Source organism: Pelodiscus sinensis, chromosome 4 (assembly GCF_049634645.1).
Source record: "Pelodiscus sinensis isolate JC-2024 chromosome 4, ASM4963464v1, whole genome shotgun sequence".
Lineage (NCBI taxonomy): Eukaryota > Metazoa > Chordata > Testudines > Trionychidae > Pelodiscus > Pelodiscus sinensis.
Genome location: NC_134714.1, coordinates 28,349,809 through 28,373,137, shown reverse-complemented (window position 1 = coordinate 28,373,137; position 23,329 = coordinate 28,349,809). Strand labels below are relative to the sequence as shown.

The window sequence follows — 23,329 nt, the reverse complement described above, 5'->3', positions numbered from 1 at the left end:
CCAATAAAATTACCGGGTTAACTTCTTGCATCCCTAGTGGATACTATAGAGATGAGTGACACAGAAAACCCCAAGAAAATTAATAATGCTGTGTTCAGAACAGGATTTGAATAGTATGCAGCAAACAAGGCAAGGGGGTCACAAAAAATGAGAAAACAAAACATTGAGTAGTAGCTCAGTAAGTAAGCACCATTTCTCTTGTGAGCAAAATGAGAGCAGGAGTCCATGGAAAAACTAGTATGCACAACAGAGCTGAATTAAGGTGCACATACAATTCAATATATGGCATTTCCTTACTTGTCAGTGCTTGACTTTATAACTATTTTTAACATAGTTTTGGTGTGCATAATGTATTGTATACATGGATCAGAGAAATATTTTAGGATTTTTCTGTTTTCATCAGCAGATGATGTTTTCATATCCAATAGTTTTTAAGTACTCTGTTCTTTCAGCAGTCACTAACCTTGAACCACTGTGTCATCTGACAATCTTAGTGATGTTAAAGTTAGTTCCTGATTCTATTTCTCTTCTAAATAACACTCTTAGATGTTGAGGAAAAGTGTTTCCGGGAATGAATCCGTCAGGATAGGCAGCAAATTTAAAAGCAAGTAATTCATCAAATGTACAAAAACTGCATTAGAACTTCTCTGCTTAACTGCCATCTTTAGCTATAGTACTCAAACACCATCTTATTTTTAGAAAAATAAGTTATCTATATCAGCCCAATACATCATTTCAAATAAAACCCAGAAAGATCAAAAATGATATCGTGTTCTGTCTGGTAGGTATCAATGAAGAAAATGTAATGGAACTTGAGCATCAACAGATGAAAGTAAACATTAAATCATGAAATGCAAAATATTCACTTGGAAGCATTCCAGGCCAACTACTGCAAAATCTGGAGAGTCTATACCTATTTTTGTACATCTGATGACTTATTTGCTTTTAAATTTGCTGCTTTCCTGACGGATAAAGTCTTTGAGGCAGAAGCTGTCCTTTCTTTGACAAACTTGAGGCCTACACATAATATACCCTTTACAATACTAATATTTAACAAAACAGTAGCATATACATTTGTGGCTAATCTTAAAAACTGCATTAAAATGTATTTACTTCCATTTGCTTTATCAAAATATATTTGGTAACTATAATAACTGAAAGTTAAAAGAATATTGTAATTATTTATACTAACAAAGATTTATGCCTACTTTGGGAGCACACTTTGTTTTTAACTTGAGAAGTAGAAGTCTTGCATGAAAGACTCTCTCTAACATTGGGAAAAACCTCAACAGTAACCAGATGGAGTGGGAAAAGTTTCACTTTAATTGAAATAAGACTCTTTCTTTCTACAGCTTCAGAGAGGTAGTCGAGTTAGACTGTACCAGGAAAAACTTAACAAATAGTCTAGTAGCACCTTAAAGACTAACAAAACACGTAGATGGTCTCATGACCTTTCATGGGCACAAACCACTTCTTCAGTTGACTAGATTATTAGAAGTCTGGATCCAAGAATAAATAAGGGAAGGAGGAGGAGGGGGAAAGAAGAGAGAAAAAAGGAAGTGAGAAGAAAAAAAAAAGACAAAAGAGTAGATGTTTCAAGTGGTTACAAGAGGCTGATAAAAACAATTAGCACCTCCATTGTTTGGTTGGTTGGTTAAGTCATTAGGATGTGGAAGGTAGTGTTCAAGCCAGCCCATTTCCCTGTTCATACCATTTGCATAAGAATTAAACTTGTAAATGAAGTTAAGTTCCAATCCTTCATTGTGTATTCAAGCTTGTGGAACTGGCCTAAAATAACAGATGACTTGTAGATTCATTAATAAGTGTCCAGGCAGATTAAAGTTTTTCCTTCTCTCCTCCTTCTTTCTCTTTTTTGTTTCTCTTCCCCACTCCCCTTCCCTTATTTATTCTTGGATCCACACTTCTAATACTCCAGTCATCTGAAGAAATGGGTTGCACCCATGAAAGCTCATGATACCACCTACATGTTTTGTTAGTCTTTAAGGTGCTACTAGAAAAGCCTCAAAGAAGTACAGGATCTTTCGAAAAAGACTTTTCTTTTCGAAAGAACCACGTCTAGACCGCAGTTTCACTTTCAAAATAGCGTTTTGCCGTGATGCGATTATGCAAATGAAACATGAGAAATTCAAATCCCAGCTTAATTTGCAATTTCGGTATGTCTAATTTACATCCCTCTTTCAAAAGAGGGATGTAGTTTAGACGTACCCTTAGAAAGTAGTCAAAACAAGCAGATCTTGGGATATGGACTGGATCACCTAATGGGTCCTTCCCATTTGTATAACCTCTGTAATGTGATTGTATGACACTCCTTTTCTGTGTTGGCATCCCCTTGAAGCATTCTAGAAAGACAGCCTTTGTTTTTGTTTTGTCTTCCAATCTTTTCTTAGAAAAGCTTGGGATCTCAAGTTTCCTTTCTTTAAACTCAAGAAAAGTAGTAAGACACTATACTGTAGCTAAAATATTCAAAATAATTCTAGAAACAAGTTTCCCCATGGCATCATTCACAGGAAATATGGTATAATTATTTACCCTCATTTTTAAGTCACTTCTTGAAGCAAAAAACCTTAGATTTTTAAGTTAATGTATAACAAAATGTGAAGCAAAAAGATAGCATCCTTATAAACACCCTATACAACTTTTAAGCAGAATATTGCTTTCTCAAAAAGCATACTGAGAGAATAAAAGGCTGGGTTTTGTTGCTCAGCGATACCTCTCAAATAATTTTAATGAAGTCAGGATTATGTTGAGGCTCATATTTGACTGACCTGCCTCTGAAGAGCTTCTTCTATAACCCATGTAGTATTGTTAACAGCTGGTGTTCTTGAGGGATACTTCCTGACCTGCTGAAATGGTGAACAATGTAGAACTTAATCTCAGCAAATTAAGGACTTTTGAAGTCCCTCATCCTGGATTAAAATGTTGGTATCTCTAATGAGAAAGGAGACCAAGAACTGACACTAAGGTCAGGTCTATACTAGAAAATGTTTGTTGCGATAGTTGTACCAGGAAATCCTCTAAGGTAGATTGCAGCTTACACCAGCAAAAGAGTGATTGTGGTGACATAGTTTATACCAATTCTCAGAGTGAAATAAACTATCCAAGCGAAGGGGCTTTTATGCTGGCACAAAGGCATATACTTAGTATACTTTTGCCAATACACAGTTTAAAAATAATAACCACACTCCTAATTGACATAGATATGCCAGCAAACTGTTCTAATGCAGACCAGGCCTTTAAAAATATCAAAACAGTGTCCTTAAGAGTCAGAAAGAAAGGTTCCCATTTTAGCAGAACAAAGACACACAGAGCAAGATACCGGTCCACGACATAGCCTTTTTGCACCACTCTGCAAACTGGTAAAGGAGGGGCACTCTAAAGCTGCCCTAAAAAAGACTACTGAGAATTCCTCAGGAAGGTTCAGAGTTAGCACTACACAAATAACCCTTCTGTAGCCTCCTCAGCGCAGAGGAGATACTGGGGATATCAGGGTAGAGTAGGAGGCAGCATAGCCAAAAGCACCCAGCTTCAGAGGTTCAGTGATTGCTCACTGGGGCTATTTCAAGCTTACATAGGCAGCTAAAATTAAGAGTCAAGTGCAAATCCTTACTTTTTTTGCCTTATTATTATTACGTTAAAGCAGCCCTGGCTCCCAGAAGTCAGAGGGATTGGGGACCGCACACATTCACCCCATCAGCTAATTGAGTACAGTTCCATGTTACCTAAAGATGTAGCACAGATAGAAGCATACTACTGCAACTTAAAAAAATGAACAAAAACATCTGCATTACTCTACATTGTGAAATCTCCTAGGCCACATCTTCACAATACAGAAAATAGATGCTGCTACGGTCGATCTTCCAGGGTACAAGACCCACTAAATCAAACTCAGAGGATGTCCCTGTCGACCTCCTGGTGCATGGACAGCGGAAAAATGTGATTTAAGATACATCGACTCCAGCTATATAATTAACATATCTGGAGTTGTGAATCTTAATTGGATCTTCTGCTGTGGAACAGACCAGGTTCTAGAGCACTAAAAAGATCTTTCTCCCCATATGAAGATTTAGTTGAACAATGTTCACTTTCCTGAATTTATATATGCAGCTAAAATTAAAAGTCAAGGGCAAATCCTTACTTTTTTGCCTTATTATTAAAACAAAGCACTTTTAAATCAAATCTGACTTATTTTGTGCTGCTTATTTCCTGCATTTCTTTCCACGCTGATAGGCACGCTGGCTAGAGTCCACCTCTCCGTCCTTTTTTAAAAGGATATATTTGTTTAGTCTAAATCATTTGCATAATAATGTTTTAGTTGACATAACACTACAAACGTTTACATTTTTTTAAAAAAACCACTGAAATTTAAAGTAAGTTAAACATTTCTAATCATATTGCATTTCACAAAATTTTTGAAGGTTCGTAGTTTATGACTAATCTAATAGTAAGAATTTATAATTGTTTTGGCTAGCTCTGGCTCTTGCATAGTCAGAACATATGGAGAAAATACTATTTTGTAAAAATTGTGTGTATATATAAAATTAAACTACAGATTATTCAAATAATAATTTTATATTAGCCCGGATTGTGACCCTAAAAAACCTTTGCAATATAGTTCTAAAGGTTTAGCCCTTTAAAGAAATTCAAAACATGTCAATGCTTCATTTGATACACAAATATTTGTGTGTAACCTGTTTCTCTAATATTATAAAGCACAGACTTACCGTTTTAATTTCTGAGACCTCTGTGTTTGTGTTCTTTGAACTGCATTTTGACATCATGTTATCAGTTTATACATTAATTGCAACATTTGCAAGCTTCTGCTATCAAATGAAATAAAAATGAACGTCAGTATGAAATTAAAAAAAGAATAGCTCAAAAACTCTGTAAATAATGTAAAATACAAATAACTTGTAAAAGAATGGATAATAATATTTTGGTTAAAAGTAGTAACATACAGGCCCCTTTTGTAATTTCTCAAAACCATCCAGAGATGTACATCATTACACAGCACAAGGTAAGATTTTGTATTAAAGATCTATCCTGAAAGTGACAAAATATTCCCCAAAATTTTAGTTTAATAATGAGAATCAAATGTAAACATTTCAGAATTTGTACTTTTTAAAATGAGTAAAAAATATTTCAATAAATGAAATTTCAAAAAAGGAAAAGACTTAGCAACAAATGAAAAGAAATTACAAGATTTGTTTTATCTGGACATTTAAAAGTTACTATACAAATCTTATTTTAAAGGCAGCAACTGCTGGAAACCAACAGGCTACTAGTCAACAAGAACGACAATATTTCATGCGTACACTTGTAAAAATTATTTTCATTTCACTTTTAAGTCAAACAAAAAGGCAAAAAAAGTTCTAATTATGTTTCATGCAAATTTTAATTCAAGCCTCAACAAACATTCGATTAATTAAAAAGCACTGAGTGTATTTTACTGCCTTCTGAAAATGTCAATACATTAATATTTGAATTATTTGCAAAATATCTTCTTGATCAGTTAATATCTGGTAAGATGGTGCATTGTCCAAAATCAAAGTTCAATTTTAAAAGTATACATATATGTAAATGCATAAGTGCAACTATCAGGATTTAACAAAGAATTTAGTTTAATACAAACATTGTAACTGCTGCTCCACAGACTTACATCTGAAAACACAGAAGTATGGATAGTCTCAAAGCAGCAATATATTATTTGGTGCGTCCATGACTACGTACATCCCCATAGAGAAAAGGGATTGAGTAACGTAAGTTACTTAATTTATTCATCCAATGGGTAAGCATTCCCAGATTGACTGAACCATACACCAAATGGAGGAAAAATAAAAAAAGCTCTAAAGTCAATTTTTGTAAACAAACTGTTACTGAAAAGTTAAATACAAAATAAACCCTGATAAGAACTTCTATCCTAATCAGTTCTCGTAAAGTTAACAAAAAAGGACAATCCTAAAGATTACTTCAGTGTGTTCATTTTTACCTCAAATGCTGCTACTGAGCTTTTCCAGAGTTTCCAAGACTGTAATTTTGTTTCACCCCAGGTAACCTAAAAGGTAATATAAAAAGAGAACACTTTAGCATGAACTCCCATAAAAATCAATCATGCCATGTGGTAGTCTGCTTTCTTGCATTTTAATATTTAGCTCTGTGGCAACAGCACATGGTCCTTCAAAATCTAATCAAACATCTTTTCTTGGCTGGTGATACAGACGGTGAAAGTCTGAAATTTAGTTTTTAAGTGCTCAGAAGATATTTGCATATTTTCTGTTTTGCTAAATAATTGCTAGCTGAGCCCAATTAGATTTACAGCTTTTTTCTTTTTTTTAAGTCACTGTGTTTCTTTAAACCTTCATTTTGGTAATAATAAGTGAAACTTAATATTTAGCTTTATGGTGAAATAACTGGAACATAATTACTGCTTTACTTACAAAGGATTTTCCATTACATTCAGGAAAATATAGAGCAGTGTGTAAACTTGGATGGCATATTTTGCACTCTTGTGTAAAAGAGAGAACTGCTTGAATTTCATATCCCAAGATAACTTATTAAGGCATGTATCCATCTCATATAGAGACACTTTTCTCCTTTCTTTTCTTCAAAAAATACAGATAACCACTATACTTTTATGCTACTTCTGGACTGGCATGATTTTCCGCAAATGCTTTTAACGGAAAGCCAGTCTAGATGCAGCCAGAGTGTATGATGGCATTACTGTGGGAAAAGAAGATTTTTATTTTTTTCCAGAATAACAGGACTCATTCATTCGCTTCTGATTAATAAAGGTAAAATGAACAACAAATATTCATTAAGAACAATCAAACATGAGAACATTGGTTCATAACCTTTGCAAGGTTAGTTTAGCACTATGATAGACTAACAGTTTTGACTTCTTAATGCAATATAAAAAAATCACTTCTAATTAAAACTAAAGGCTGAGGTTTCCACAAGGGACTTAATTTGGGGTGCCTAAACAGACTAATTTTAAAGGGTCTTGATTTTCAGAAAGTATTGAGCATTCTCATCTAAAAATCAGGCCCCTTTAAATAAGGTGGCTCATATTGAGCTCTCAAATATATTTCAAAACTCTGAAAACCTTGAGCAGGATTTTTCAAGCATTTTGACTAATAGCTACGTAAACAGTAATCAAGCCAGGCATTTCTAATACTGCTGAAGACTTCACACAGAATTTCTAGGATTTAACCCCCCCCCCAAAAAAATCCATTCTTTCCATCTAGCACCAAATAAAGAATTCAGAAGAAATAAAATAGCAGTTTGACAACTAAGGCTAATTGGCAGACCATAGTAACATCAAGTATCATATAAACTTTTCCATAAGGTAAGCAGTGTTTAAATGTAAATTATTCTTTAGAAAACAAAATGCAACAAAACCAAACCATGATGCTGTATTACAGTAACAAAAACAGTGTTATGACTAGATACAATTATTAGCATTAAAAACATATGTTTTCTACACAAAATATAGTAAAATAAAATACCATCCTATTTATAAAAGTAGGGTTAAAATTCTGTCAGCAGTTAAAACTGTCTGATATTAACTCCACGGTAAAGATTTCTAAATAATCAAGGGCCCAATCCTTCTGCCGCTGAAGTCAATTCCCTCCTAAACAAATAGTTTCAGGGCAAACATTTTAAAACAAAAAAATCTTTAGAAGACTTGAACAATTAGAACACATTGAAAACAAACAGGTTTAATAAATTTAACAATTTAGATGTATTAAATTTGCTTTCTATAATGTATATTAAATCCACTTTTATTGATTAAAAGGGAAATTGTGGCAGATCAGCAATGATTACTCTGGAGTAGCATTTGCCCTTGTCAAGGGGAAAACACAAAACCAGAATTTTTTAACAAACACACAAAAAACGTATTTAGGATAATAAGCTGCTACAAAAGGAACTGACTCTACAAATGGACTCTTGTCTGTCCATTTGTATTTTTTATTCCATGAACTGTATTATTCACTTGTAAATATATTAATTTAAAGATGGTATGCAAATCCTTTAGGCAAATTAATGACCTTTGTGTGAAGAAACTTCATTAATGCTAACGATAAAATGTATCTACAGGCAGTCCCCGGGTTACGTACAAGATAGGGACTATAGGTTTGTTCTTAAGTTGAATTTGTATGTAAGTCGGAACTGGCTCCAGATTCAGCAGCTGCTGCTGAAACTGACCAGGGGCTGACTACAGGAAGCTGGAGGCAGAATTGCTCTGTCCCCAGCTTCCTGGAATCAGCCACTGATCAGTTTCAACAGCGGCTGAATCTCGAGCCTGGGACAGAACAGCTGGGCTGCCAGGTAGGTCCCTGCAGGACCAACCCGGCAGCACCCCAGCTGCTCTACCCCAGGGTCCACAACAAAAGCCTGGTCTGCTGGGGGGGCGCACTAGCTGCGCTCCCCCCCAGCAGACCAGGGACATGGGGAGCAAAGCCACAGTGGCGGCGAGGTGCCACGCCGCTGCGGCTTTGCTCCGGGTGTCCCTGGTCTGCTGGAGACGGTCCCGCTGCAGCTTTGCTCCCGGTGCCCCTGGTCTGCTGGGGACCGTCTCCAGCAGACCAGGGACACAGGGAGCAAAGCCGCAGCGGCGGCGGAGTCCCGCGCCTCTGAGGCTTTGCCAGAGCAAAGCCTCAGAGGCGGCGGGACCCCTCCACCTCCCCGGCTTTGCTCCAGGTGTTCCTGGTCTGCTGGAGACGCTGCGCTCTGGGCAGTCCTGCTGCCTGCGAGCTCTGGGGTGAGAAAGCCCCGTTTGTAAGTGCGGATCCAACATAAGTCGGATCCGCGTAACTCGGGGACTGCCTGTACTTCTCCAATTCACTGACAGAGTGTGGAATGAATACTATCTTGACACATCTACTAAATTCCCTGCTAAAGTTCCACTAAATGGTGTATGCCATCTATTCCATACTAGGACACTAAAATTTCTTTACATACCTAACTAATTTAAAGACTGACAAAATTAGGCAGGGGTTTTTACATAAGAATGTGTGTTAGAAGATTTCAGTACTTCTCCCAGATCCTGTAAATAACAGAAACTGGACAGATTCATAAATTATAACAAAGAATGATATTGAGCAAACACAGGAATCCACATTCCCTCTAAGATGTGCATCTGCATAGGAGGCCGCCAAAGGCAGCCGCCAAAGGCAGCACACTTAATTAGTAAAACTGCACAGATGAGCACACTGCACTCAGGGGTTTGGCTAGAGATAGGCCTCGAAGGTGATAAGTAGGAGCAGTGGGTGGTGGCTTGAGATGCCTCTCCCCCAGCCCTATTCCAGGGGCTGCTGCATTGGGGTGATACACTCTCCCCCAGCAAAGGTCTGCAGCAGGAAGAGAAAGTTGGAGAGAGTCCTCTCTCCCTGATGCAGCCTTGGGGCAGCCTGCACTGCAGACCCTCATTCCCAGCCCCACCCCAGAGCCTGCACCCTTAGCTGGAGTCCTCAATCCCCACACCTCAACTCTGTCCCAGCCCTGAGCCTCCTCCCAAACTCCAAACCCACCAGCCCTGCCATTGTCACACCTCCATATTTGTGCACATATCAAAATTCATGGATTGGGAAAAATTGGAGTTCTTGTCATTTTCTCAGCCCTTTTTCTTTCCTGCTCTTTATTTTAAAAACTACTTTGTCAGATGCATGATGACAAAGTGACTTTTACCCACAACATTTTATGCCTAAATAAATTTAAGTCTTTAAGGTGCTACAGGACTCCTCATTGTTTTTGCAGATACAGACTAACACGGCTATCCCTCTAACACTGTGGTCACCAACCAGTAGATCGCGATCTACCAGTAGATCTCAGGGGCTCTAAGAGTAGCTCTTGAGCCCTCTCTGAACTGGGCACCTGCGCAGTACATTTACATTAGATTTCCTCATGTAATATAGGTGGGGCTTTAAGGAAGGGGTGGGGCAGTACATCTTTGCCTGTTCTGAGACTTAAAAAGTGATCTTGGGTGTAAAAAGGTTGGAGACCACTGCTCTAACACTTGTTTTTATTTTAGTCATAGTCACAATGCAAGATCCTCATTTAAGATGTTCAATTAAACTGCTTTCCAAAGCAATGCACATGTTCAGAAAACTGCTAAGTACAGGTTTGTGTGTTGTGATCTATTGATTGTGGAGAATATCCTAACAATCACAGTACTGTGAAATAAAGCAGATGATAGAAACTCAGAATACTAAAAGAGACCTTGACAGGTCACTGAATCCAGGCCTTTGCATTCATTACTAATATTCACGGACCCATCCTCAGAGAATATATGTAATTTTTAACCCAGTTATACATTTTGTTCCGCATAACATCACCTGGCAATATGTTCTGCAGGATGACTATGCAACGTTGTGTGAAAAAGTACTTCCCTATCTTTGTTGTAAACTTGCACACTGCCTATTAACTTCACTGGATGACCCCTAGTTCTTATGTTGCAAGAAAGAATAAACAATACTTCCATATTCACTTTCTGCACAAATTCAGCTTAGAAGAAAGGCAATTATACAGTACTGAACAGTCTGTTCTTGTATGGAAACTGTTCCATAATCATAATACAGTAAAACTCCAGTGGTCTGGCATCCAATGGTCTGGCACTCCTGATGGTCCGGCACCATCTGGAACCTGGAAGTGCTCTGGGCAGCCGGACAATTGGAGCTGCTCTGCCCCCGGCTTCCCCGATTCAGCCGCTGCTGAAACTGACCAGCGGCTGACTCGGGAACGCCTGGGGCAGAGCAGCTGGGGTGCTGCCGGGTTGGTCCCCTAGCACCACCCCTCGGCGCTGCGGGACCAACCTGGCAGCACCCCCGCTGCTCTGCCCCAGACTTCCCCAAGTCCGCCGCTGCTGAAACTGACCAGCGGCTGACTCCGGGAAGCCGGGGACAGAGCAGGTGTGGTGCTCTGCCCCGGGCTTCCCGGAGTCAGCCGCTGGTCAGTTTCAGCAGCGGCTGACTTGGGGACGCCTGGGGCGCTGCCGGGTTGGTCCTGCAGCACCGAGGGGCGCATCACCCCACTCCACCCCATACCCCTCATAGCCCCCCCTTCCGATAGTCCGGCATATCTGATAATCCGGAACCCCCTGGGTCCTAAAGGTGCCGGATTATCAGAAGTTTACTGTAATTCCTGTTGTAGGGATGTTAAAAAGTGGTTATTTTATTAATTGAGTAGTTGACAGAATTTTTATTGACTACTCAGTTAGTCAATAGGGGAACACAGCCAGCTCAGAGTAGGCTCACATTGGGACCAAACCCCACTGTGGCTCTGCAATTTAAAATGCAGTAGGAGCCAAGGGGCACAGTACTCAACTCCTGCTATATTTTAAATTGCAAAGCCACAGCAGGGTTTGGTCCCACACCCGGCCCGAGCTGAGACTGAGCCTGCCCGCCCACCCAGCAGCGGCCCGTGTCCCCAGGGAATCAGGACCCCCCCACACTCCATGGACAGGGGCTGCCTCCCCTGCTGCCCACCCTCCTCCTCCCCCCTAGTGTTCCCTTTGCAGCAGCAAGAGGGGCAGGTTGCACCATGGAGATGATGCTGGGGGAAACCAGAAGCACTGGCTCCTACTTCCCTGCCTTGCTACCTCTGATATAGAGATGGGGTGGGGGTAGGAAATACTAGTCATCTTGACTACTCAATTGCGGGTAATCAGCTACTCACTTACATGCCTATTCTGTTGCCTTTCTCCATTCCTTTTCAAGTTCTAATATATTTCTTTTGAGATGGGGTGACCACAGCTGCACATCGTATTCAAAGTGTTAGATAACAATGAATTTATATAACGGCATTATATTATTTTAATTATCTATGCCTTTCCCAATGGTTCATCAACATTGTATTAGCTTTTCTGACTACTGCTGCATAAGTAGATTTTTCAAAGAACTTTGTACAACATCTTGAAGATCTGAATGGTAACAGCTAATTTAGACCCCATCATTTTGTCTGCATAGTAGGAATGATATTTCTGAAAGTGCATTACTTTGCAGTTAATATTGAATTTCCTCTGCTATTTTCTTGCCCAGACACCCAATTTTAAGAGATCCCTTTTAAGAGAACTCTTCACAGTCTGCTTTGGATTTATATTCTGAGTTATTCTGAATTACCTGCAAATCCTTTTTTCCATTTCACTTACGAATATGCTAAACAACAAAGGTTCTAGTAAATGGTTAAGATTCTTGACAGACCCCATTACGTAACTCTCTTCACTTTGAAAACTGACCATTTATTCCTATTCTTTGATTCACATTTTTATCCAGTTGCTGATAGCTTTTAAAAGGTATTTGTTTAATGATTAAAAATAGAGATTCCTGATACTTTACAGAAAATGGGGAGAGGGAAATGTCATTCAGAACAATTTTAACTCCAACTTACAGAAAGTTAGCTAAACTGAAAATTACATTTTCATTTGTAATTCAAAAAAATTATATTAGTGCAGACTGATGTTCCTTCTAAGCTGTGCAACTGGCAGCTATTTTCTGAGCCCCACTCAGAGGTTCAAAACTCCCAGCTCTGACAGGGCACTTAGCTGACTGGTGGGAGGGGGGGAGGCATCTGTAAACAGCAACTAAAATGCTGCCACAGGCTAAACTGAAGAGCTCTGAGAGCAGATAAGCAGACAAGATAAGCAGCTGAGATAAGGAGGCAATGGGTGACTGGGGGAAGAAGGGAGTGAGTAATTAACTGGCTTGGGGGAAGTCAGAGGGGAAGAGAGTTTGGAGGGTCCCCTCTGCTGAGGGGGGTGGAAGAGACAAAAACTCAGCAGTCTCTTCAATCATCCTGAGCTGGGAAGGGGGAGCTAAGAGGCAGACTATGGAGTAGGTGGGGGAAAGAAGGGGTTGGTGGGTGCTGGCATCTGTGCAGTGAGGTGGAACCAGGGGGCAGTTCAGGGTATCCTGACACTTGTTGCAGTCCTCTCTGTCTGGGTTGAAGGAGGGAAGCAAGCTGCATGGGGGTGTGTGGTGTCCATGCACTAGGACAGAATGTAATGTTGTTTTTAAATCCTGTGTTACTATTAGTACATGGTAAAGTGTATTGCATTAAGGCCAGATCTTTGCTATGGGGTAGTGTTCTGGCTCCAGGGATTTCCCTACACTCCACCCATGGGGGTGTATACCCCCCCCCCCGAATTTCCCCAACACCCTCCGCCCCCAGTTTTGTGAATTAGTTACATGCCAATTTAGTGATTGTTTGGAAATTTGAATTGAAATTGAAAAATTAATGCACACTTTAAAAGCATATACAATGTATGATAAAATGTGTATCTGAAAAAGTATAATAGATTTGAAAAGTATGAACATAGACTAGCTTCCTTATACAGCTGTTGTTTTTTATGACAGTCAGTGCATTCATTTTGGTGATGTTGGCCAACCTAATAATTTCAAATTATGATTTGTAAGCTAAGTCAAAATGAGCTCTCCCTGACAGCTAGTGATGAGCTGGGGGCTGGTGGAAAAGGCTTCAGGACCAGATTGTATTTACATTCACACCTAATCTACCTAGGTACCCAGCAAACAGAGCTGTGTGGCCCAAATGATAGATTTTGGCTGGGGTTCGGTTACAAATCACTTGAATGCGGTGGTGGTGGGGGGCGATGAAATGTTGTTGTTCTTACTGTATGAGTAAAAGGCAGTAGAACTGTACTTAACCTGTACTGATTGAGGGCATCAAGAGACAGGGTGGGGAGAGGTGTTTTGCTCCATGGTCTGTCTGAGTCACAAGTACTATTGATCTGCCCCTCTCCACTGTTTAAGGATAGCGATGATTAGGCTCCATGTATATAGTCTTTTGTTTTGTTAAGTGACCACTACCTCTGAAGTCACTGATAATCAAGTCTAAGTGCTTAGTCCTGCTGTGGGGACAGTGTTTTTGTGTAAGAGGCAGCACAGACTGCAGTAGCAGCCAGGTTCCCCCACTGAGAACTCAGCTGAAATCACTGAGAGCTGGGTGAAACCTCAAGAGACCAACTCACAGAGGTCACAGTGGCAGCAGAAGGTGACGGCACAGAGTCATTGGCAATAGAGCAATGGAGTGAACGGTGGCACAACAAACAGCAGTGGCCAGAGCGAACAGTGAGTAGCTGGAGCAACAAGCAAGGTGCCTTCTTGCCCCCCACCTGGGAGGTCTATTCACATGAAAGCACCTCTGAACTCTGAGTCTCCACTGACCAAGGACAACACCGGTGAGTGGGGTGAGGTTGAGGGAAAAATGAGGGGCACGTTAAATAAACATTTGTTTGTTGGACTATATTTTAGTGACTTTGCTCCAGAATGCTAGATGTGTGACTGGGAATGGAAACTTATATAACTGTTTTCTAGTAGGACAAGATTTTTAAAATGCATTATTTGCCAAGGTTGTTATCTCACATCGTTGCTATCTTGAGAGATCATTATGTTGGGGAGTTTCTGTACTAAACATTTTTATTATAATTAATTTTTACAGAAGAATGGTCATACTGGGTCATAGAATCATAAAATACTAGGACTGGAAGGGACATCAAGAGGTCATGGAATCCAGTCTCCTACCCTCATGGCAGGACCAAATATTGTCTAGACCATCCCCGATAGACATTTATCTAACCTACTCTTAAATATCTCCAGAGTTGGAGATTCCACAACCTCCCTGGGCAATTTATTCCAGTGTTTGACTACCCTGACAGTTAGGAACTTTTTCCTAATGTCCAACCTAAACCTCCCTTGCTGCAGTTTAAGCCCATTGCTTCTTGTTCTATCCTCAGAGGCCAAGATGAACAAGTTTTCTCCCGCCTCCTTATGACACCCTTTTAGATACCTGAAAACTGCTATCATGTCCCCCCTCAGTCTTCTCTTTTCTAAACTAAACAAACCCAATTCTTTTAGCTTTCCTTCACAGATCATGTTCTCTAGACCTTTAATCATTCTTGTTGCTCTTCTCTGGACCCTCTCCAATTTCTCCACATCCTTCTTGAAATGCGGTGCCCAGAACTGGACACAATACTCCAACTGAGACCTAACTAGCGCAGAGTAGAGTGGAAGAATGACTTCTCGTGTCTTGCTCACAACACACCTGTTAATGCATCCCAGAATCATGTTTGCTTTTTTTGCAACAGCATCACACTGCTGACTCATTCAGCTTATGGTCCACTATAACCCCTAGATCCCTTTCTGCCATACTCCTTCCTAGACAGACCAGTGGTCCATATAGCCTGGAATCCTGTCTTCCGACAGTGGTCAAGGCCAGGTGCTTCAGAGGGAATGAACAGAGCAGGTAATCACATGATCCATCCCCTGTTGCCCATTCCCAGCTTCTGGCAACAGGCTAGGGACACTCAGAGAATGGTACTGCATCCCTCCCCATCCTGGATAATAGCCACTAATGGACCTATTCTCCATGAATTTATCTAGTTCTTTTTTTAATCCTGTTATAGTTTTGGTGTTCATAGCATCCCCTGGAAAAGAGTTCCACAGGGTGACTTTATGTTGTGTGAAGTACTTCCTTTTGTTTGTTTTTTAAAACCTGCTGCCTATTAATTTCTTTGGGTGACATTTCCCCTTCCCCACCTCTAATATCATTAACTCACTGGCATTCACCTTCCTTCCCTCCCCCCCCCCCCCCCCACATCCCCCTTCTGTTCTGTAATGTGATTTGTCCTTTTCATGTGTGTTCATTTTTTTTAAATTGTATCCTTTGGTATATATGGTTGTGACTGTTTTCTTCCATTATTTGATCTGAGGAAGTGGGTCTGGCCCACGAAAGCTCATCATCTAATAAACCATCTTGTTAGTCTTTAAAGTGCTACATTGTCCTGCATTTTGCTTTGGGTGACTGTTAGTTCTTGTGTTATGTGAAGGATTAAATAACATTTCCTTATTCACTTTCTTTTTGATGGAGCTGCAAACTTCTCTAGAAGACATGGTGGAGTACAAGCTTTGGTCAGAGAAAAGTGTAACCCTAATCTCTCCTATAAACACTGCTGAGGCCATCTACTCCAACTAGCACTAGTACGAGCTGCAGAATCTTCAAAAGACATTTAAAAAGCTATAAATTTAAGGTCTTCATTATATTCTTTTTTCAGCAAGAGTCCAAAAGGACTGAATATCTTGGAAAATATAGAAAATACACTGGAACTGAAGTTCAAATTAGTCCAACCTGGGAAAACCCGCTGGCTCTCTCATGAACGATCCTTGGCTGTTGTCTTAAAATTACTCCAGCCGTTACTAGCTTTGGAAAGTATCTACCAAGATTGGATGGAGCTAAGTAGTGAAGCTGGTGGATTACTTTTGCTACTACGTTCAGACTATTGCCATTCTCTCTCTCGTAAGTCTACCGTTGAAACCATATGGGTCATGAAACAATGCCATCCAGGCATCTGCTACATTTGGATCAATCAGAGAGCTAGCCATTGAAAAAGTACTGGAAGAAACAAAGATTTCAGTCCAGAAGTTGACTAATGAAGGCATTTATATTGAATTCTTAAGTGAAGAGGACAAGAAGTGTTTGTTAAAACAACCAAAAAAGTACACAGACTTGATTCTTAAAAATCTACAACAGTGACTTCTAGATTCTACTAAACCTCTACATAGCTTTTACAGATGCCTGTCCTATAAAACACCGACAGTTGAGGGGAGCAAGGCACTACCAGCAATGGGGCTGCCATGTGCTCAGGACAGAATAGAGAATTTGAACACAGAATAGAATATGGAATTTGAACACAGAGACGAATGAATGAAGATTTGACTTCAACTTCTTTTATCATCACTAGGGGCTCAACCGGATCTTTGTGCTGTTTCCTGGGATGAAAGAAGTAGGAATTCATCTCTTACTACTCCCAGTCACAATAACTACAGTTGAGCGTTCTTTTTCATCACTGAATAGAATTTTGTGTTCTGAAAGAAGTCGCCTTCTGCCTGATCACGTGAATGAACTAATGAGCATATCAATTGAAGGAATGGAAGTACCAGACACACGAGAAGCCACCGAAGACGAACGCATTGCATTAGAGAAGTTCATTAAAAGAGTTGTGCAAAATTATAACAAGAAACCAAGGATGTAAACGTAGCGCTTCATAGAAGGCTTGAGTAGCCAATTTTAATTTGTGTGATTTTAAAACCTGAGTTAAATCTAATAAAATGGTCATGAAGCATTTTTCAGTTTTTACTATTGTGCTATACAGCCCACCTTCACCCTCACGGTCTCACCCCTCATCCGTCCTCACACTCCTCCCGCCTCTGTAAATTCAAACCCCCCCCCCCCCCATTTCAATTCCTGGGGAAAACACTGTCTGGCTCTTTGGAGTCAGAAGTAGCAAGCACTAGGAGCACATCTAGACTAAGTTTTTCTTTCAAAAGAAGGTATGCAAATTTGGCGCAAATTTGCATATCTTCCTCCAATTGCTTTTGCAAAAGAGATTTTTTTCAAAAGCAATCTATGTGTGTTCCTTTCAGGAAAAAAAAACCTTTTTTGAAAGAACGCTATAAGCATTTTTTGAGGAAGAAGGGTTCTTTCAAAAAAGGGTTTTTTCCCCTGAAAGAGCCACATCTTGACTGCTTGCTTTTTTGAAAAAACCTCTTTCAAAAAAGCAATTGGAGGCAGATATGCAAATTCAGCACGCAAATTTGCATATCTTTCAAAAGAAAAACGTAGTCTAGACATGCCTCAAGTGTCATGTTAGTTTTGTGGGATGAAACCTTATTTGCAAGCTCTTTGAAACATGCAATTTGTTCTGGGGCTTCTACTCTTCCTCGACTGGAAGAAAGCTAATTCTCTACCTTTGTAGTCACTAAGGGAACCTCACAGCAACTAGACACAGGTGTCTTGTTTTAATATTTTCTTCCACACATATGGACTACATAAGATATGCATAGTGTGTATGTGTGTGTTTTGTTTGTATTGGTGGTGCACATTGACACAGTACCTCAGTATTAGTGTTGCACATAAGAAATTTCAACCCACCCAAGAATACAAAATGCTAGCAGGAACTCTGCTGAAGACCTTAGATTCTCCTGGTCTTCTTACTCAATTGTTGTGTCTTTAGTCACATACTCTGACACAGATACTACAAACCAAACTCAAAATTAAAGGAACATGTATGGAGAACCTCATCTTGCAGGTCAGATTTTTTTGTTATTCCTTTTCCATCGAGTCATTTTTCTTTACAAAAAAAATTGACTTACAAACCATAAAAATCTGTGAATACTAGTTTTGAAGTTATCCTGCTTTTAGAAGTCTTAAGTTCTCATTTAAATGAAAATACCAAGTCACTTACGAATAGTACCTTATTTCAGCTGCATTATATGGTTAAGGAAGAGGCAAACCCCTTGACCTTTGGAGCAAGGAGTGAATTTTTATTATGCATGTTTACTTGCTGGTTTATTTTCAGTTTGTAAAGTCTGCTGAGGGGCAATGTATTAGAGCAGGGGGTAGGGAACCCTATGGCCCGGGGGCAGGATCCGGCCGTGAGCTTTCTTGGATCTAACTGGGGAGCAGATGCCCAACCACTGGCAGCCAAAAATAAAGCCAGTAAAGTGGGGATTTTTAGAAAGAAGCAGAGGCTTTGATCTCAAAGCGGATCCTTAATTAGCACACACACACACACGTAAACATGTACTTGCTGAAAACACATTTAACATCTTTAGTATTAAATAATCTATGTATTATAAAATGAGACTAAAAAGTGTTTAAATACTTCCTGTGTACTTTTTTCTTCTTCCTTTAGAAGCTAGAGATGCTGTTCAAAGAGCTTTAAATTACAGTATACATTTATATATTCAAAACTGATTAAAAACATAATCCCTTTCCTTCTATTTAATCCTATGCCACTAAGAGTCAGGAATTTCCAATGTAAACAGCAATAGACTTCCAGTCCAACTACATATGTTTGTAGAGGTAAGAAAGCCCTACTTATTATGCACACCGTTTTCACATTATAAAAATTTTACACAAAAAAGGGCTCAAAAGAATTGTGAAATATTACAGATCTTAACTTTCAAACTGTTACTTGTAAAACTAGCTCCAGTAATGACAGTAACTGCCAGTAAACAATTTTCTACCTATAAATGCTCAGGAGGTTAAGAAGCATGTAATTCAATTAATCATGTAGTCGACAAAATGTTTGTCAACTACACAATTAATTGATAACACTCAGTCCTAGCTCACGCTGGGTACAGGCAACTACTCCCCACTGCGGTAGTTGCCGGGACCCAGCCTGAGCCAGGACTAAGCCAGCCTGCCCGCATGTGTTCTCCTGAAATGCTTCTAATGCAGAGCTGCATGGGGATAGTTGCAGGGACTTGGCTCAAGCCGGGATTAAGCCACCGGTCAGCCAGCCCACTAAAAAAATGCACTTGAAGAGCCACAGGGGAGTCGGGGAGATGGCATGTAGCTGATAGCATTAACCGGTAAGCACCCACTTACTGGTTAATCATTTGACTACACTACTACATCCCAAAAAAATACAAGAGCCAGCTCCCCAGCACACTAGTTCTCATCTGCCCTCCTTCTGCACAGTGCATGCAGCATATAGCCCTTAGGATTACCCAATGACCCCAGGCTCCTCAGGCTCCATTTCCACTGGAGGTAGGTAGTGGGGCTTCTTGGGGATGTCAGGGAAATGGGGGCGGGGCGGACAGGATGCCTCGCGATCGACCTGTTGGTGACCATGGCCGTAAGGCATATGCTTACCAGTTAACCAGTTAAGCTTTACTTAAAACCAAGGTGATTTAAAACCATGTTATTTAATGACCGACAACATTATAAATGCTGCATTTTGGTAGAAGGAGGGAAAGGGGACAGGTGTTAAATACCTCTATTAGGACGGCCTTTTATTTACATTTTACAAGACTGCTACAGGCAAAAAACAAAACAATGAAAATTAAGGCTTGCAAAGATATAAGCAAGTACACAGCTTAACTCACATAACTAGTGGCACTGACTTCAACTAAACTATTCACATGCTCAAAGATAAGCATGATGCAAACACTATGGCTGTGTCTAGACTGGCATGATTTTCCAGAAATGCTTTTAACGGAAAAGTTTTCCGTTAAAAGCATTTTTGGAAAAGAGCGTCTAGACTGGCACGGACACTTTTCCGCAAAAGTACTTTTTGTGGAAAAGCGTCCGTGCCAATCTAGACGCACTTTTCCGCAAAAAAGCCCCGATCGCCATTTTCGTGATCAGGGCTTTTTTGTGGAAAACAAATCTGAGCTGTCTACACTGGCCCTTTTGTGCAAAAGTTTTGCGCAAAAGGACTTTTGCCTGAACGGGAGCAGCATAGTATTTCCGCAAGAAGCACTGATTTCTTACAGTAGGAAGTCAGTGCTTTTGCGAAAATTCAAGCGGCCAGTGTAGACAGCTGGCAAGTTTTTCCGGAAAAGCAGCTGATTTTCCGGAAAAACTGGCCAGTTTAGACACAGCCTATATGAAATAGGCACTAACCCTGTATTTTCATTCAAAATTTCTTAGTGGCATAAAAATCTCATTTCAAAAGATAATTGCTACAGCATTAACAATTAAAAGTTATTTAGACTTTCAGTTAACTAACAAAGCTAATGAATTTTTACACTCAGGTCAAATTTTTAAACAAACAGAAGTCTTAAGTTTGGATCCAAAGCCTAAGCTTAGGCACTTACGGCTGACACTGTCAAAATACACCTAAATTACTTCGGAGCATAAGTCCCTTTAATTTCAAACGACAAAACACAGCCAGGTTAAAGCTATTCAGCTTTATTTGTAAAAATTCAATAAGTCAGAATATGGTGCTAAATATAGTGCAGGCTATTTGCTTATCAACTCTGTGTTGTTCTGGTGGTCAGGATATTAATGAGATCTTAGTCCAGGCATGTCAAACTCAAAGCCTACTAAGGGCCACACTAAAGAAAACAGACAGCTTTCAGGGCCACCAAAGAAAATGTATCTCTATTGGGAAGTTGTAATTATTTATTATAGATTATGTTTTAGGTATATTTTATAATATTTTCTCAGGTCTTATTTGAATACAATACAATAAGTTTATGTGTAAAATTATTTGCTCATAAAATATAAATGTAAGGTACTTTTTAATTATTTTTATGATACACATAACTTGTTTTGTTGAAATAAAAACAAGTATAGACAGTGGTTTAATCAAATAGAATAGGTTTCCGTGAAAATTTGAGATACTTTGTAAGTTTGAGATTTTGCATAAATATATAATAATTTGTGCGATTGGGTGAAATCCATAAGGAAAGTTACAGGAAATAACACTGAAAGTATTGTAATGCCATTACAAAGATCAATGGTGTGCCCTCACCTAGCCTCTCTGAATATCTTCTACATTTACTTACACAACAAATTTAAAATTGAGACAGGAAATTTTTTTTTTTTTTGCTCAATTCATCTGTGGAACTCACTGCCATTAAATAACAGTGAAGTCAAAAGTGTATTAGATTTTTAAAAGGATGAAGGCTTACTGATAATGAAAACATCTAAAATACCATAGGTAGTATAAAAAATAGATTAAAAACCACTCATATTTCAGGTCATAAACCAGCCACAAATCGATGGGAGTGAAGAAGAAACATTCCCTATCCAGGGATAACTGTCCAATATCGTTTCTTGCAGACATACGTGCACACCCTCCCAGCCGCTCTTCTTCCGCACTCTAACCCAATGCCTCACCCCCTCCTCCAGAGCCAGGCACTCCGAACGTCCCTCTTCCCTCCCAGCAACGCGCTTCTCCCTCCAGGCGCTGGGACACCGTGTGCAGAGTGGCCGGCAGACCGCTCTTAGATCCTTTATAAAAATGTAGTTACAGATTGCAAAAAATTTCTATCGGACCACAAATGATCACGCTGAATGTGAAACTTCTCAGAAAAGAAATATGTAAAATCTAAAACTATACTAACAATTAGGAAACTAGAGAAACAAGTACAAAATAGCCACATCAGCAATTTAAGACTTCAAAGTGGGAAGCACACACTTTAGCAACATGATTTTGATTCACCCTATTCTGTTCCTACTCTTTTGCGGATGTTGAGTAACCAAAAGCTAGATGTGAGAATTTAGCTCTTTCCAAATGTAACCTTTATTGTTAGATTTTGAAGTGGGTAGTTCTTTGCTTATGAAGGTGCTGAAATCTTCAATTCGATATCCAAACACAGAAGTTTCTTCAGTCTAGTTTCCTCTTCTCAGATGTCATCTTAAACAGAAAGTCTTCAGAATACTGCTACTTTAGTCTAAATCTGGCTTTACCTAGGTAATTTTTGTGACAAAAGACATTAAAATTGAATGCATCAGCTATCATAAGCATCTCTCATCATAAAAGATAAAGTATATAAATAGAAAGTGAAAGAGAGGGAAGAGAAGTGAAGAGAGTAGGAAGCAGAATTAGCTGTAAAGGAAAGAGTATTGTACGTATCAGGGAACATGGAAGTTATTTATCACGAGTGAAGATTTTAGATAGAGATTTGGAAACAGACTTTTGACTGTGGCTGGGAATCTCATACTGTATTCTTTCTTGCTAGCCTGCGTTACTGGTCTTGCTCCAACAGCAATACGTAGAGTTCCAGAAGCAAGCCCTTTTGACTATCCAGGGAGAGAGTGATTGAGTGTAGTGACTGGATCTTCTCTCCTACAGGTGGTGGGAAGCAGCAAGCAGCAAGAGAATGGACTGATTGAGATTTTAGAAATTATAAATATTCTTGGCATTCAACTTCCATTTTTAAAATAGTTGCAGGCATATTGTTTGAAACCCTGCCAGAAAAGAACACCTGTTCCTCATCCCAGCCAAAACATACACTAAATACTATCCAGTAAGACATTGTAGGCCCTTATCCACTGAGATAAAGGCAATTAGGCTGTCTGTAGAAACCATGACTTTCCTCACAGGAACTCCCCTTCCATTCTGCCTAAGTAAAATGTAGCCTTGCCAGGGCACTAACTATTAACCAAGACAGATTTCACATCTCAGGTCCAATACAAGTAAAGCACTAACTATCTTAAGTAAGCCACAGAGAAAATTACTCTTCTCTTGGGACTTGATCACAGGTCTTTCCAAAATCCATGAAGCTCATAAATCTTCTTGGCATTCTACCAGTTCCTTTCAATTAACTACTTCAAGGTAAAGTGCAGGCCTAGAACACCTATAATCTTCCCCCAAAACTCCACCTGCTCCACCAAAACTTTGTCACTTGTCACAGCACCTGTCAAGGTCTCTCTCAGAAAATCCCAATAAGAAAATACCTGATTAAGTGCTCTAGTTATTCTTCAGCACAAGAGAAATTCCACCATACTGCATATCTTCTGATGGCTTCTCAAAAGCCTTCAATACTAATAAAATCTATTTATC

At 39.6% G+C, this 23,329-nt stretch overlaps 1 protein-coding gene across 13 annotated transcripts in view; it reads right to left on the bottom strand.

Moving 5' to 3' along the window:
* Nucleotides 1-23,329, bottom strand: part of DICER1 (dicer 1, ribonuclease III) — a 110,901-nt gene that overhangs the window by 77,308 nt on the left and 10,264 nt on the right. For 5 of the 13 annotated variants that reach the window (XM_075926644.1, XM_014578870.2, XM_075926643.1 and 2 more), the window contains 3 exons: nucleotides 6,008-6,073; nucleotides 4,743-4,841; nucleotides 2,787-2,864 (listed from right to left, as the gene is read on the bottom strand). The gene's annotated coding sequence lies outside the window, so the exon portion shown is untranslated. The remainder of the gene's footprint in view (nucleotides 1-2,786; nucleotides 2,865-4,742; nucleotides 4,842-6,007; nucleotides 6,074-23,329) is intronic. The other 8 variants (XM_006133693.3, XM_075926650.1, XM_075926647.1 and 5 more) reach the window with 5 other exon arrangements.